At 39.4% G+C, this 16,825-nt stretch overlaps 1 protein-coding gene across 1 annotated transcript in view; it reads left to right on the forward strand.

Moving 5' to 3' along the window:
* The first annotated feature begins 2,201 nt into the window (after positions 1-2,201).
* The window catches only part of LOC136841873 (alpha-1,6-mannosyl-glycoprotein 2-beta-N-acetylglucosaminyltransferase-like), a 155,870-nt gene continuing 141,246 nt past the window's right edge, over positions 2,202-16,825 (forward strand). The window contains exon 1 of the mRNA XM_067109288.1: positions 2,202-2,942. The gene's annotated coding sequence lies outside the window, so the exon portion shown is untranslated. The remainder of the gene's footprint in view (positions 2,943-16,825) is intronic.

Consider the following 16,825-nt stretch of genomic DNA (forward strand, 5'->3'; position numbering starts at 1 on the left):
CATACCAGCAGTTTTCCCCAACTTCCCAAACTCAGCAATGACCCAATAGACAACATTTCATTCGAATTATCCCTTCTGAGTGAATAAGATAGAAATCATCAACACACAATCACGTGTGGAACAGAAATAAATTTCTGACTCACGTCGAGATCAACCCAGGTCTCTCAGGTGGAAAGCAAGGGCGTTACCACTGGGCCATACAAGTCTAAAAGTTGGAACCTGACATGGAATTACCTGGGCAAGCTAACTGCTTGCATACAGCGATTTTCCCCAACTTCCCGACTCAGCAATGACCCAATAGACAACATTTCATTCGAATTATCCCTTCTGAGTGAATAAGATAGAAATCATCAACACACAATCACGTGTGGAACAGAAATAAATTTCTGACTCACGTCGGGATCGAACCCAGGTCTCTCAGGTGGAAAGCAAGGGCGTTGCCCACTGGGCCATACAAGTCTAAAAGACCTGGTTCGATCCTGACGAGTCAGAAATTACCTGGTTCCACACGTGATTGTGTTTGATGATTTTCTATCTTATTCACCAGAAGGATAATTCGAAATGTTGTCAACTATTGGGTCATTCTGAGTCGGAGTGAATAAGATTCGCTCATCAACATATAGGTAATTCCTGTGTGCAGTTGCTTGGTTCCAACTTCTTTTTTGGCCCAGTGGGTAACGCCTTGCTTTCCACCTGAGAGACCTGGGTCGATCCTGACGTGAGTCAGAAAATTTATTTTCGTTCCACACGTGATTGTGTGTTGATGATTTCTATCTTATTCACTCAGAAGGATAATAAAAGGGAAAACTTCGCTGGTATGCAAGCAGTTAGCTTGCCCAGGTAACAACTTCTTTAGACTTGTAAGTGGGTAACGCCTACCTGAGAGAGACCTGGGTTCGATCCCGACGTGAGTCAGAAATTTATTTCTGTTCCACACGTGATTGTGTGTTGATGATTGTTTGTTGTTTGGGTTTGCTGAGTCGGGAAGTTGGGAAAACCGCTGGTATGCAAGCAGTTAGCTTGCCCAGGTAATTCCTGTTGCGTCAGGTTCCAACTTCTTTAGACTTGTATGGCCCAGTGGGTAACGCCCTTGCTTTCCACCTGAGAGACCTGGGTTCGATCCTGACGTGAGTCAGAAATTTATTTCTGTTCCACACGTGATTGTGTGTTGATGATTTCTATCTTATTCACTCAGAAGGGATAATTCGAATGAAATGTTGTCTATTGGGTCATTGCTGAGTCGCTCGCTGGTATGCGTTAGCTGCCCAGGTAATTCCTGGTGCAGTTGCTCTCAGGTTCCAACTTTTTAGACTTGTATGGCAGTAACGCCTGCTTTCCACCTGAGAGACCTGGGTTCGATCCCGACGTGAGTCAGAAATTTATTTCTGTTCCACACGTGATTGTGTGTTGATGATTTCTATATATATATATATATATATATATATATATATATATATATATATATATATATATATATATATATATATATATATATATACATATATATGTGTGTTGGTTGTTTGTTTGTTTGTGCAAGCAAGCGCACGTGTGTGTGCGTAAGCAAATAAAAGGCCGGTTTTGAGCACACAAACAAATATATATATGCGTGTGTTGTTTGTTTGTTTGTGCCCGCGCGCGCGCGTGTGCGTAAGCAAATAAAAGGCAGCTTTTGAGCACAAGCAAATATATGTGTGTTGTTTGTTTGTTTGTGCCCGCGCGCGAGCGTGTGTGCGCGTAAGCAAATAAAAGGCAGCTTTTGAGAACAAACAAATATATATGTGTGTTGTTTGTTTGTTTGTGGCCGCGCGCGCGCGCGCGTGTGTGCGTAAGCAAATAAAAGGCAGCTTTTGAGAGTACGCAATCGAGACTTTATACGCCAGTAAAATTCTGATTTATATTCCTGCACCATTAACTGATATCCAAACACCAGCTTACATCTCTGTACATTTAAAGCTAATAACCAAGATCAGTAGAGAGAGAGAGAGAGAGAGAGAGAGAGAGAGAGAGAGAGAGAGAGAGAGAGAGAGAGAGAGGGGCGGCTTGAGGACTCGTCAATTTATTAAAGGGAATAAAAATCGGTAGACTACCGAACGTTATCGGTAGAGGGCCAGGCTGATAATGGCTTTCACCTGTTCCGCCCAAGGCATGGGTCCCTCTCTCTATTTCCTCTCTCTCTCTCTCTCTCTCTCTCTGAGACTGGCAGTGGCAGAGTGGCAGTGGCAGTCAGTCAGTGTGGTCCGAACCGCAGTCGGCGGAGGACGACGTTCCGCAGTCGCTCCCGGCTCCTTGCACACGCTACGGCCTCCAGTCCGTCTCGTGACACTCCCATGTGGCACTTGTTTACGCCGCTCTCCTGAACCGAACCACCTTCCTGCTGCGCCGGACAAAGGGGGGAAGCTCCTTCCTTCCTTCCTTCCTTCCTTCCTCGAGACGAGAGTGCAGGCATTCGCTACCTCTTGGCGTTTTTAATATAATAAAAAGGGAGTTAATTTTTCCCCTGGAAGAGGAGAGGTGTAGTGCGTGTGCCAGTCAACGCAGCGGTTGTAAACAAAGGTTGTAGTCGCTGGGTGCTCCTCCACCTGACGCTAGTGACACCCTTGACAGCGTTGTCACCGGCGGCTGCTGTTAACTGTTGCTGTTGCCGGGTTTTCTTTCGGGGAACCGAAAACGACGATGGCTGCTGACGACTGAATCGCACTGATCTGATACGTACGCAAGATGGCAGGCTTTTCATAGACAGCTCGCGGAGTTTGAAAGTGTTCGGTTGTTCTCTGGGCAAAGATAAATCATGGTTGGGATTCTATGAAGAGGGGGGAGGCCAGTTCTCGCGTTGTGTAAACGATGGTGCAAATGCAGCGTCTTCCGTCGTCTGGGACTGCAAACGACACACTGCAGAATGTCTACAGTTAATCAAGAAGTGCTATAGAACCGAAATACTGAAGGTGAGTAGCTTATGATAATTAGTCATGAAAGTTATGGTCAGCGGATCGTCAGACCGGCGCGTATGTAAACACATGTTATTTTCATCAGGCCAGAGAAAAAATCGTCAATATTTCAGGATCCATAACTGACATGAAATAGACCTAAAGTAACCTCATTTTATTCAGGGAATATCGTGAACTTGTATCGTTACAGCTATACTGCCGTTCGAGTCTCAGTTTTGACCGGATCTGTTTTTTGAGAAAATAATGAAAAGCATTAGAGTATAATATAAAAATTAGATACACCAGGTTTCATAAAAGACAAGAAGATACAAATATTCTTGGTATGACCATAAATGTCATATATATATATATATATATATATATATATATATATATATATATATATATATATATATATATATATATATATATATATATATATATATATATATATATATATATATATATATATATATATATATATATCCAAACAGCAGTGGCCACAGCCAGGTATACATCAATGGGGAGGCGGACATAAAGACTTACTAAAAAGGGTCAGTTTATTCCCGACGTTTCGTAATGGCTTCATTACATTTTCGAGGGCTGTATAAAATAAATAACATAAATTACAAAAAGGGTATAAATTTAAATTTAAAAAATTAAGCACAATGGGTTACAAATAGAAAAATTAAAAATAGAAGGGACAATTAAAAAGGACAACGTAAAAACAAAACAAAATCTCTCTAAAAATATACAATATAAAAAATATATATATATATATAAAAAGTAAGAAGATATGGACCAACCTATATATATATATATATATAAATTTATATATATATATATGTGTCGATATCTATATAGTCATATATATGTGTGTATATATCTATATCTATATACGTGTATGTGTATCTATATATATAAATTTCTGACTCACATCAGGATCGAACCCAGGTCTCAATTGAAAGACCTGGGTCCGATCCTGATGTGAGTCAGAAATTTATTTCTTTCCACACGTGACTGTGTCAATTATATATATATATATATATATATATATATATATATATATATATATATATATATATATATATATATATATATATATATATATATATATATATATATATATATAACTGAAACAGATATGCAAAATAAAACTTCCTGCATTTTGCCGCAACTAAATTTACAACAGGAACAAGGTTTCACACAACAAAAGAACGGATAATCGACTATTGTACCCGAAGCTGCACCCCTGGTCGAGAGACCAACGTAGTTAAAACAACGCCGGGTTTGGTCACTGCTTGAGTGGGTGACCACCACGCACCGTTCCCTGGCGGTCACCTATCCAGGTGCTGATCAGAACCGTTTCTTAGCTTCGATAATCGAACGACTGGCGGCGGTTCAGCCTCAGCGCTCGTGGTAGTGGCGCCGGCAGTATTTTGATCCTGACTAAAACAGAATAGCATATGCCATTTAGGCCGAAGGCCAAGTGCTGTGACCCTTAAGGTTAGTCAGTGCTGAAAGGAAAACTGAAAGTAAAAGATTACAAAAGTGCAACAGGAGACTGCAAAGAACCAAAAGTAATGCCTACAGTGCACCGCGCGTGAGGTGCACTGATGGCACTAACACACCCGCCCCCCTTCCCTACGGAGTTGAACCTGACTAGTTTTCAGGGCAAGATTTAGACAAGTTTAGGACAGGGAACAACAGATTCTACGAAGGTTGTCTTGGGGAAATAAGGGATTCTTTATCTTCCCAAGACATTCCTTTTTTCCCCAAGACATTCCTTATTTACTTAATGCCTTGGAGGAATAAGGAATGTCTTGGGGAAATAGGAATGTCTTGAGGAAATAAAGAATGCCTTGGGGAAATAAGGAATGTCTTGAGGAAATAAGGAATGCCCTGGGGAAGTAGGGAATGCCTCGGGGATATAAGGACTGTCTTGGGGAAATAGGGAATGCCTCGGGGTATAAGGACTGTCTTGGGGATATAAGGAATGCCTTGGGGAAATAAGGAACGACTTGGTGAAATAAGGAATGCCTTGGGGAAATAGGGAACTCTTTGGGGAAACAGGGAATGCCTTGGGGAAATAGGGAATGCCTTGGGGATATAAGAAATGTCTTGGGGAAATAAGGAATGTCTTGGGGAAATAAGGAATCCCTTGGAGAAATAACGAATGTTTTGGGGAAATAACGAATGTCTTGAGGAAATAGGGAATGCCTTGGGGATATAAGGACGGTCTTGGGGAAATAAGGAAAGCCTTGGGGAAATAAGGAATGTCTTGGGGAAATAGGGAATGCTTTAGTGATGTAAGGACTGTCTTGGGGGAAGAAGGAATGTCTTGGGGAAATAAGGAATGCCTTGGGGAAATAAGGAACGTCTTGGGAAAATAAGGAACGCCTTGGGGAAATAAGGAATGCCTTGGGGAAATAAGGAATACCTTGGGGAAATAAAGAATGCCTTGGGGAAATAAGGACTGTCTCGGAGAAATAAGGGATGCCTTGGGGAAATAAGGAATGAGTTGGGGAAATAAAGGCTATCTTGGGGAAATAAGGCATGAAATGAGACTGATGGAGAGACATGGCTTTGAAAGTAGTCTACTGAGGAAGGAGGAAACTCGAGGAATGGAATGGAATATAGAGTCTAGGCTCTAGGCCAAAGGCCAAAGCACTGGGACCTATCAGGTCATTCAGCCCTGGAAAGGAAATTGAGAGTAGGTAGTTTAAACTGTATCAGTGTAATAGAGTAGTTGGAGGCTGCAAGATTTCTTATGTAATTGTGCGTATGGCGGTGTGGTAAGACAAGTCAGATCATCAACTGGTTAAAGCAAGACAGAGCACAGAAACTATTTGTAGCTAAAAAGAATGTGCTCACCAACTCTTATGAATGCTATTATGACAAGAAGCAAATGTAAAGAAAGAGTAGAAGCCGTAGAAATTATTGTTCAAGTTGCATCTCTCAAGCGATAAGGGTAGAAAGAACGAGAGATGCATACATGAAGGTATCATAACTGGTTTCCGCTAGTAAAAGAGAAAATCATGGATCATTATAATGAGGTGGCTTGGTCAGGCGGAGAAAATGGGAGAAATATCGGAGAAAAGCGCTCGTTATTCGGAAGTCCTGGAAGGAAACGGAATGTTGGTGTGAAGAAAGTGGTGGCTAAATGAGGTGACAAAGGTGTAGCCAAGGAATGGCTTCTCCCGTAGGGGGTTAGGGCCGTCAGTGCAACCCCTTTCATTCCTTTAACTGTACCTCCGTTCACATTCTCTTTCTTCCATTTTACTTTCCTCAACCCTCTCCTAACAATTTTTCAATTGTGCAACTGGAGGTTTTCCTCCTGTTACAACATTCAAACCTTTTTACTGTTAATTTCCGTTTCAGCGCTGAATGACCTCACAGGTCCCGGCGCTTGGCCTTTGGCCTAAATTCTATGTTCTATTCTATTCTAAGGAATGGCTTCAGTATACAACAAGGGATGAAGCATAAATAAGATGAAAGCATGTAAGTATGAGGAAAGTGAGCAGAGTGTGTGTGTGTGTGTGTGTGTGTGTGTGTGTGTGTGCGTGTGTGTGTGTACGCGGGGATAAGTTAAGTATACCTTAGTTTTACCAGACCACTCAGCTGATTAACAGCTCTCCTAGGGCTGGCCCGAAGGGGATAACTCACTACTGATATAGTTAACCTTTCGTATACGTGTAAGACGTGGCTCAAATTGCCAAAGTTTTCTATATACAGAAGCTGAGCTGAGCCGAAGCTCTGAATAATATCAACATCTTTAAAGTCCATTTTCTCAGAACGGGGAAAACACGGCTTACGCCAGTTTGTCAAACTAGGGGCGATAGGGTCCATATATTTATTTTTCTTGAGAGAAATGTAGGCAGCATCAGGGCAACGAACTCCATTTTTGGGCATGGTAAAATCCTAAACAAGCGGATGCAAAGGAAGATATTGTTCCTGAGACATCTTGGGTGCAACAATTCCACGTAGTGTTTTATACGTGACTACATTCGGACAGAAATTCGTAACAACTTGGCATCAGATTAACCGATTAAGAATTCCTTGAGTTTTTGATCCAAGTTTGAGAGAATTCATGAGATGTATCTTAATATTTCACGACAATTCTAAAATTGGCGAAGGCTTTACACTGTTGTCTTAAAATCTTACGATGAGCCAAACATTATCAAAATATATAATATTTGGATCACGCCAAGATTAGCGAACCCACTAGCAGCAGGGTTCGCTATTCTTTACAAGAAGATTATTGGGTTCGTTATTCTTTACATGGGAATAATCGGCTTCGCTGTTCTAGACATGAACACTTCGGTATCAGACGTTTGATCACCAGGGGCTAGTACTAAACAAGGCGATATACATTTGACCCCCAGGGGCTAGTACTAAACACGGCGAATCACTGTTTCGCCGTGTTTAGTACTAGCCCTCATGTGGAATTGGAGGTCGGACCGGAAAGGGTTGGCACATGGGGATCATTGGGTTCGCCGTTCTTGATATGATGTTGGGTTCGCTAATCTTGACATGATCCTAATTTTTATACTCTTTGAACAATAATGCGTCCTGTGGCAATGGCTCTACTTTACATTAAAACACTTAATGAATTTAAGTTTTTTAAACTGTAAAAGACAGGTGCCATCCAACAACAGTCCCTTTTGAGAAAAATTACAGGTGGACAAAAGAGTAGATACAAGCGCGCTTAACCTAAAAATTTTGTTATACGTACGCAACAATATTAGTATATAAAGTCAATGATCAAAACAAATTAACCGGAAGATTAATGTAAATGTTAATCAATTTCAGATCAAGCCCTTTTTCGAAACCGCTGTCGACAATTGTTGAAATAAAGCTTAACTGCTATAGCTATCTGAAAATAAGCTGATAAATGGAAGCAGTAAAGTGGTATAATGGTCAATAATATCAGTAATTATAAATAACAGTAATAACGAAGACCAGACGATGTTATCTAATTATCAGAGTAAATTAGAGTAATGACCATGTAAAACACAACAAAAACAAAAACAAACAAGTAAATAATGCGCCGAAGTTTCTTCGGTGCAATCGAGTTTTCTGTACAGCGCATAATGCTGTATGAAACTTTCACCCACGGCCCATGAAACTCTTAGCCGCGGCCCATGACACTTTCAGCCACGGCCCGGTAGTGGCCTGTGTTGTTGGCACCTCAGACGCAGATCATGGCTAACTTTAACCTTAAATAAAATAAAAATTACTGAGGCTAGAGGGCTGCAATTTGGTATGTTTGATGACTGGAGGGTGCATGATCAACATACCAATTTGCAGCCCTCTAGCCTCAATGGTTTTTAAGATCTAAGGGCGGAAAGTAGAAGTGCGGACAGACAAAGTGTTGACGGACAGAAAACGTGGGGACGGACAGACAAAGCCGGCACAATAGTTTTCTTTTACGGAAAACTAAAAATTAAAAGCGTCACCAGTTTTAGATCGACATCTACAAGCGAAGAAGCGGCGGGACACGAAGAGAACAGGAAGCGTTTAATTAATCTCAAAAGAAATGAAGACGTCATTACCACGCACGAATGAAAGAAGTAACTCGGCAAAGAAAAAGGAGGAAATTTAATAGAAGGGGAGAGAGAGAGAGAGAGAGAGAGAGAGAGAGAGAGAGAGAGAGAGAGAGAGAGAGAAGCACGATATACGCGGAGCAAGCAAGCAAGCAAGCGAGCGAGCAAGCGAGCGGAGCGACAACAAAAACTGCCATAACTATTAAAGAATATACAATTTAGCCCGAAGGCCAAGCGCTGTGACCTATGAGGCCACTCAGTGCTGAATGGAAAACAGAGAGAAAGGTTACGAAGGTGTAACAGGAGGAAAACCTGGCAGTTGCACTATGAAATAATGCTTAGAAGAGGGCGGAAAGTAAGATGAAAGAGAGAGAACACGAATGGAGGTACAGTAAAAGGAATGAAAGGGGTTCCAGGTAGGGGCCTAAGGAACGCCGCAAAGAACCTCAAGTAATGCACTTACCCACCTACGGGATCCAAAATAACTATTGTAAACTTGGGTGGTATACAGTATTCAAGGACTCCAATAACGCGGAGGCTACCGCAGCATATCGTTCGTACTTCTCCAAGAAGCACGTAATGCGTGCTACGCTTCCTTCCTTTTTTAGTTGCGAGGGGAGAGCCATTAGACGCAATCCCCATTTTACAGGGCGCGCTTTCCCCTTTCTCTTAATGAAGACGAGGGGAAATTCATTGACAAAGAGAAATCACATTATTATGCAGATAAATGAATCGCCGCTTATGACTTTAATGAGTTTTCGTTAATGCGGCACAAAGGAAGCGGAGACGAAACCGACGATGATGATGATGATGATGAAGGTGGATGAGGTGAATGGAGAGATAATGGCAGAAGAAGAAGCTGCATATTAGTATATATATATATATATATATATATATATATATATATATATATATATATATATATATATATATATATACATATATATATATATATATATATATATATATATATATATATATATATATATATATATATATATATATATATATATATATATATATATATATATATATATATATAATGTTCAGGTGCCCTCACTAATTACACCTTCTTTTCCTTTGCACCGTCCCTGCAGTTCCTAATTGCTTGTGCAACTCCAGTCTCGTTTCTCTCTCTCTCTCTCTCTCTCTCTCTCTCTCTCTCTCTCTCTCTCTCAGACATCATGGCAGAGGAGTGAATTGTGAAGCGTTTATGATTCAATGTGCGGGCACATTCATAAAATGTCGTTTCTCTCTCTCTCTCTCTCTCTCTCTCTCTCTCTCTCTCTCTCTCTCTCTCTTCAGACATGACAGAGGAGTGCAATGTGAACAGCTATAAGCGTTTATGATTCACTTTGCTGGTACATACACAAAAAGTGTCCTTTCTCTCTCTCTCTCTCTCTCTCTCTCTCTCTCTCTCTCTCTCTCTCTCTCTCTCTCTCTCTCTCAGACATCATGGCAGAGGAGTGAATTGTGAAGCGTTTATGATTCAATGTGCGGGCACATACATAAAATGTCGTTTCTCTCTCTCTCTCTCTCTCTCTCTCTCTCTCTCTCTCTCTCTCTCTCTCTCTTTCAGACATGACAGAGGAGTGCAATGTGAACAGCTATAAGCGTTTACGATTCACTTTGCTGGTACATACACAAAAAGTGCTCTCTCTCTCTCTCTCTCTCTCTCTCTCTCTCTCTCTCTCTCTCTCTCTCAGACATGACAGAGGAGTGCAACGTGAACAGCTATAAGCGTTTATGATTCACTGTGCTGGTACATACACAAAAAGTGTCCTTTCTCTCTCTCTCTCTCTCTCTCTCTCTCTCTCTCTCTCTCTCTCTCTCTCTCTCTCAGATATGATAAACAAGTGTAATGTGAACGATTACAAGCGTTTCTATTTCAACGCGCAGGTACATACACAATATGTGCTCGCTCGCTCTCTCTCTCTCTCTCTCTCTCTCTCTCTCTCTCTCTCTCTCTTTTTCCTTCTAATTCATGAATGTCCCTATGAATGTCTGCTCGGCAACATACATCCAAGCAACATTCTTTCTTGCCCTTAATCTGTCACAGAAATAGTACATAACAATATCTCTCTCTCTCTCTCTCTCTCTCTCTCTCTCTCTCTCTCTCTCTCTCTCTCTCTCTCTCCTTCATAAAACGTTATATGTGTGTGCGTGGGAAGTGGACGTGCATATGCCTGAACGAACACATGCACGAACGCATACAAGCAACGCGCGCCACAAAGAGATCCAATTTCTGTTTTCACACGGATAGAATTCGCGACAATGACCCCAATATTGCGTTCCAGAAAAGCGTTTGAATCTCTCTCTCTCTCTTCCTCTTTCTTTTTCCGCTGCATTTCATCTCCTGACTATCTCCTCTTTTTTTATTTCCCTCTACGCTCACTTTGCAAGTGATCGCAGTGGACACGACCATCGTCCTTTTCAAGTTCTGAAAGATGACGGTTCGATAGCGCTCAAGCTCCGTTGTGTTTCCAGGTTCCCGATGACATTTCAAGCCGACACTTGGAAAAGTTGCCCAGTTCTTTCCTTTCGGTTGGTCGGTCCGAGCCCGGAGGCCTACACCGAGCTTGTTTATTCCCTCTTGTTCCCTCAGACATCTTACTACTTTGACTGGGCAAGAGATCGTGCTGGAATACGGCCGGCTTAATCTAAACAGCACTAATCATCGTCTCCCAAGCCAATACTTGGAAAGGTTGCCAGTTCTTTTCTTTCGGTTGGTCGGTCCGAGCCCGGAGGCCTACACCTAGCCTGTTTATTTCCTCTTATTCCCTCTGACGTCTTACCACTTGGACTGGGCAAAGGGTCGTGCTGGAACACATCCGGCTTAATCTAAACGGCACCAACCATTCTTCTCCCTAAATACTTTTTTTTTTTACTGAAATTTGCTTTTTCACGACCCCTAATAAACCTTAAGTAATTAATTTTTTTTCTTCATTTTTCATATTTTTTTCCTTTCTGGCAAGTACTCCTAAAACTCAGATTCGATTTCAGATAATTTTATTTGTTAATTTATTCTTTCTTTGATAATAAGTGATCTCTTCTTTCTGTATTTCCCACTACCTTCTGTTACGTCATTCTAATGAACACCATATTCCTTGGAAGCTTGAATCTCAAGTCAATGGCCCCTTTGGTGGGCTCGTTCCATATGAATAGGGTCATCTTCTGAATAACAATAATAGAAGAAGAAGAAGAAGAAGAAGAAGAAGAAGAAGAAGAAGAAGAAGAAGAAACTCACAATCTCGTGGAAATCAGTTGTGTAATAAAAATCCATAATTATATGGTAAACTGAGTTATTATGTAAAAGATTGCAGTAATACAATTTACTATATAATTGTAGAATTTTATTACACAAAAATAATAATAATAATTATGATGTTCAGCTTCTTATTAATCTAAAGGTTTATACTGTAAGGACGACTTCCGAGCACACGGTGCAGACACTTGAAAATCTGCGCCAGAAATTAACAAGTAAAAAATGCGCCGAAGTTTCTTCGGCGCAATCGAGTTTTCTGCACAGCCGCTACAGCGTATAATCAAGGCCACCGAAAATTGATCTGTCTTTCGATGGTCTCGGTATAATGTTGTATGAGCAGCGGCCCACGAAATTTTAACCACGGCCCGGTGGCGGCCCATCCTATATAGTTGTCAGAAGCGCGATTATGGCTAACTTTAAACTTAAAAATAAGATAAAAACTACTGAGGCTAGACGGCTGCAATTTGGTAAGTTCGATGATTGGAGGTTGGATGATCAACATACCAATCTGCAGCCCTCTAGCCTCAGTAGTCTTCAAGATCTGAGGGCGGAGAGAAAAAGTGAGGGCAAATTAAGGTGAAAACCCCGATATATCCCAGAGGAAACTAAAGAAACCCATTCGAAATCAGCCATGACGCTGAAGAACAAGAAACTCGCGAGACCTGTAGAATTAAAGCTGACCAAATGAGGGCTGGATATACTAGATGGCTCGTCCTTTCTACCTGTCATAGTGTTTTCGTTTCTCTACCATGGTCTCTCCTGAAAGTCGAGAGAGTGACATGAAGTCTGAGGGAAATGATGACCCCTCCAGAAGAATTCTTGACCTTAAGGCTTTCTGAGCTTCTCACACTATTTTTTCCCTTCAGCCGAGACAAAGAAGACCTCTTGGAATGGAATGGAATACAGAACTCAGGCAAAAAGGCCAAGCTCTGAAAGGCAAATTGAGAGTGAGAGCAGAAGGGTTTGAAAGGTGTAACAGGAGGAAAACCTCTCAGTTGCACTATGAACCAAGTGTTAGGAGAGGGTGGATAGCAAGATGGAAGAGAGAATATAAATGGAGGTAGAGTAAAAGGGATACAAGGGGTTGAAGCTGAGGGCCGAAGGGACGCTGCCAAGAGCCTTAAGTAATGGCTCGCTTTCTTTTCCCAAGGTAAACGACGCCACTCTACGTGTTACAAATGCGATGCATTTACTTCGTTCTGTTTCTTTCTCCGGTGCGAGATGGCTACTAGCTCTAATGCACATCCAAGATGGCGGCTTCCTTTTATGTCCTGTTTGTTTTGTAGGGGAGTGGCTGTAACCTCTTACAATATAATTTGTCTGTCTGAATGTAGGAAATTGCTTCCCTACTCTGCCTCTAAAATCCAAGATGTCCGCCCTTTCTTTATGTATGTATGCATGTGTATATATATATATATATATATATATATATATATATATATATATATATATATATATATATATATATATATATATTTTCATGAAGCTACACATGTTGTTCAACATCAATCCATTTATCACTTATAAATTCCCCTTCGGCGACCATTCCCCTTCGGAGATATTCCCGAGGTAGCGTGAATTTGATATTAAACAACATTTGTAGCTTCATGAATGTGTATAAATCACGGTGTGATAAAAAAATTTCATATATATATTACATATATAAATATACTCATGAATACATACATTATATGCACACACAAACACGCATAACATAACGTATATATATATATATATATATATATATATATATATATATATATATATATATATATATATATATATATATATATATATATATATATATATATATATATATATATATATATATATATATATATATATATATATATATAGATATTTATATATAATGTGAGTGTGCAACAAAATAATGAAAAGATCCACTCCGTTACAAGAACCTTCAATTGAAGATGTTAATCCAATTCCGTAAGGTGTACGAACTTTACAAAACAATAATTATTCAACATGCTTCTCTTTTCAGTTATGCAAAAAATAAAAAGAAATAAAAAGTCTTTAATAAAATTAGCTCCCACCCAATTCTTCCAATTCTTTTTCAATCGTTCAATGCTCTATAGGACACTGGATACTGATATACTGACTTGCAGAACTTGTAAAGGCTAAATGTCTACATGACTTTTGCTTTCTTTTCTTCCACTTTCATTACTTTCCTAACTGAAAAAGTTAATCTTTTTCTCTATAATTCTTCCTCAGGAGCATATCATTTAGGCCTACCTGTAAATAAATTCTGATCATTACCAGTTAACAATAGCTGTTAGTAATAAGTATTAGTCATAAATATTCATTCTTATTAATAATTACAAGTAATCATCAGAGATACTCAATATCTTTGATTAAAAATGATCTATATTCATTAATAATCCATGACGATGATTGATAATTCATAGAGATAATAATTAGAGATAATTAATATATTTGACTAAAAGTTATTTATATTATTAATAATCAATGACGATGAATTAATAATTCATAAAGATTATCTATAGATAATAAATGATCTGACACTGAAAATTATCTGTCTGTCAATTGCTTTTAATATCAATAAATAAATGTTGGTACTACCATTATCAACTAACATGAACAACGTCCTCGTCCGAAACACAGTACAGACACCACCCTACTTACGAACAACATTCAACTTACAAACATTCAGATCACAACACAGTACAGACACCACCCTACTTACGAACAACATTCAACTTACAAACATTCAGATCAAAACACAGTAAAGACACCACCCTACTTGAAACAACATTCAACTTACAAACATTCAGATCAAAACACAGTAAAGACACCACCCTCAACATTCAACTCAAACATTCAGATCACAACACAGTAAAGACACCACCCTACTTACGAACAACATTCAACTTACAAACATTCAGATCACAACACAGTACAGACACAACCCTACTTACGAACAACATTCAACTTACAAACATTCAGATCACAACACAGTAAAGACACCACCCTACTTACGAACAACATTCAACTTACAAACATTCAGATCACAACACAGTACAGACACAACCCTACTTACGAACAACATTCAACTTACAAACATTCAGATCACAACACAGTAAAGACACCACCCTACTTAACTTACAAACATTCAGATCACAACACAGTACAGACACCACCTTTCAGATCAAAACACAGTAAAGACACACCCTACTTACGAACAACATTCAACTTACAAACATTCAGATCAAAACACAGAAAGACACCACCCTACTTACGAACAACATTCAACTTACAAACATTCAGATCACAACACAGTACAGACACAACCCACTTTAATGGAACAACATTCAACTTACAAACATTCAGATCACAACACAGTACAGACACCACCCTACTTACGAACAACATTCAACTTACAAACATTCAGATCAAAACACAGTAAAGACACCACCCTACTTACGAACAACATTCAACTTAGATCAAACACAGTAAGACACCACAGATCATTCAACTTACAAACATTCAGATCAGAACACAGTACCTCACTACTTACGAACAACATTCAACTTACAAACATTCAGATCAAAACACACACCACCCTACTTACGAACAACATTCAACTTACAAACATTCAGATCAAAACACCACCCTACTTTCAACTTCTACAAACACAACATTCAACTACTTACGAACAACATTCAACTTAAAAACATTCAGATCACAACACAGTACAGACACCCACCCTACAAACAACATTCAACTTACAAACATTCAGATCAGTACAGACACCACCCTACTTACGAACAACATTCAACTTACAAACATTCAGATCACAACACATTCAGATCAAAATTACCCTACTTACAACAACATTCAACTTACAAACATTCAGATCAAAACACAGTAAAGACACCACCACTACATTCAACTTACAAACATTCAGATCAAAACACAGTAAAGACACCCTACCCAACATTCAACTTACAAACATTCAGATCACAACACAGTAAAGACATTCAACTTACAAACATTCAGATCAAACACAGATCACAACAACATTCAACTTACAAACATTCAGATCAAAACAGTAAAGACACCACCCTACCCAACATTCAACTTACAAACATTCAGATCACAACATTTCAACTTACAAACATTCAGATCACAACACAGTACTGACACAACCCTACTTACGAACAACATTCAACTTACAAACATTCAGATCACAACACAGTACAGACACAACCCTACTTACGAACAACATTCAACTTACAAACATTCAGATCACAACACAGTACAGACAACACCCTACTTACAACAACATTCAACTTACAAAAACATTCAGATCACAACACAGTACAAACACAACCCTACTTACGAACAACATCAACAAAACATTCAGATCACAACACAAAAGACACAACCCTACTTACGAACAACATTCAACTTACAAACATTCAGATTACAGAACAACATTCAACTTACAAACATTCAGATCACAACACAGTACAGACACCACCCTACTTACGAACAACATTCAACTTACAAACATTCAGATCAAACATTCAGAACAACATTCAACTTAAAAACATTCAGATCACAGAAAGACACCACCCTACTTACGAACAACATTCAACTTACAAACATTCAGATCACAACACAGTAAAGACACCACCCTACTTACGAACAACATTCAACTTACAAACATTCAGATCACAGACAGACACAACCCTACTTACAACATTCAACTTACAAACATTCAGATCAAAACACAGTATACTTACGAACAACATTCAAACAAACATTCAGATCACAACACAGTACAGACACAACCCTACTTACGAACAACATTCAACTTACAAACATTCAGATCACAACACAGTACAGACACAACCCTACTTACGAACAACATTCAACTTACAAACATTCAGATCAAAACACAGTAAAGACACCACCCTACAGAACAACATTCAACTACAAACATTCAGATCAAAACCAGTACAGACACCCCCTACTTACGAACAACATTCAACTTACAAACATTCAGATCACAACACAGTACAGACACCACCCTACTTACGAACAAC

This window comes from Macrobrachium rosenbergii, chromosome 9 (genome assembly GCF_040412425.1).
Source record: "Macrobrachium rosenbergii isolate ZJJX-2024 chromosome 9, ASM4041242v1, whole genome shotgun sequence".
In the NCBI taxonomy this organism is placed as follows: Eukaryota; Metazoa; Arthropoda; class Malacostraca; order Decapoda; family Palaemonidae; genus Macrobrachium; species Macrobrachium rosenbergii.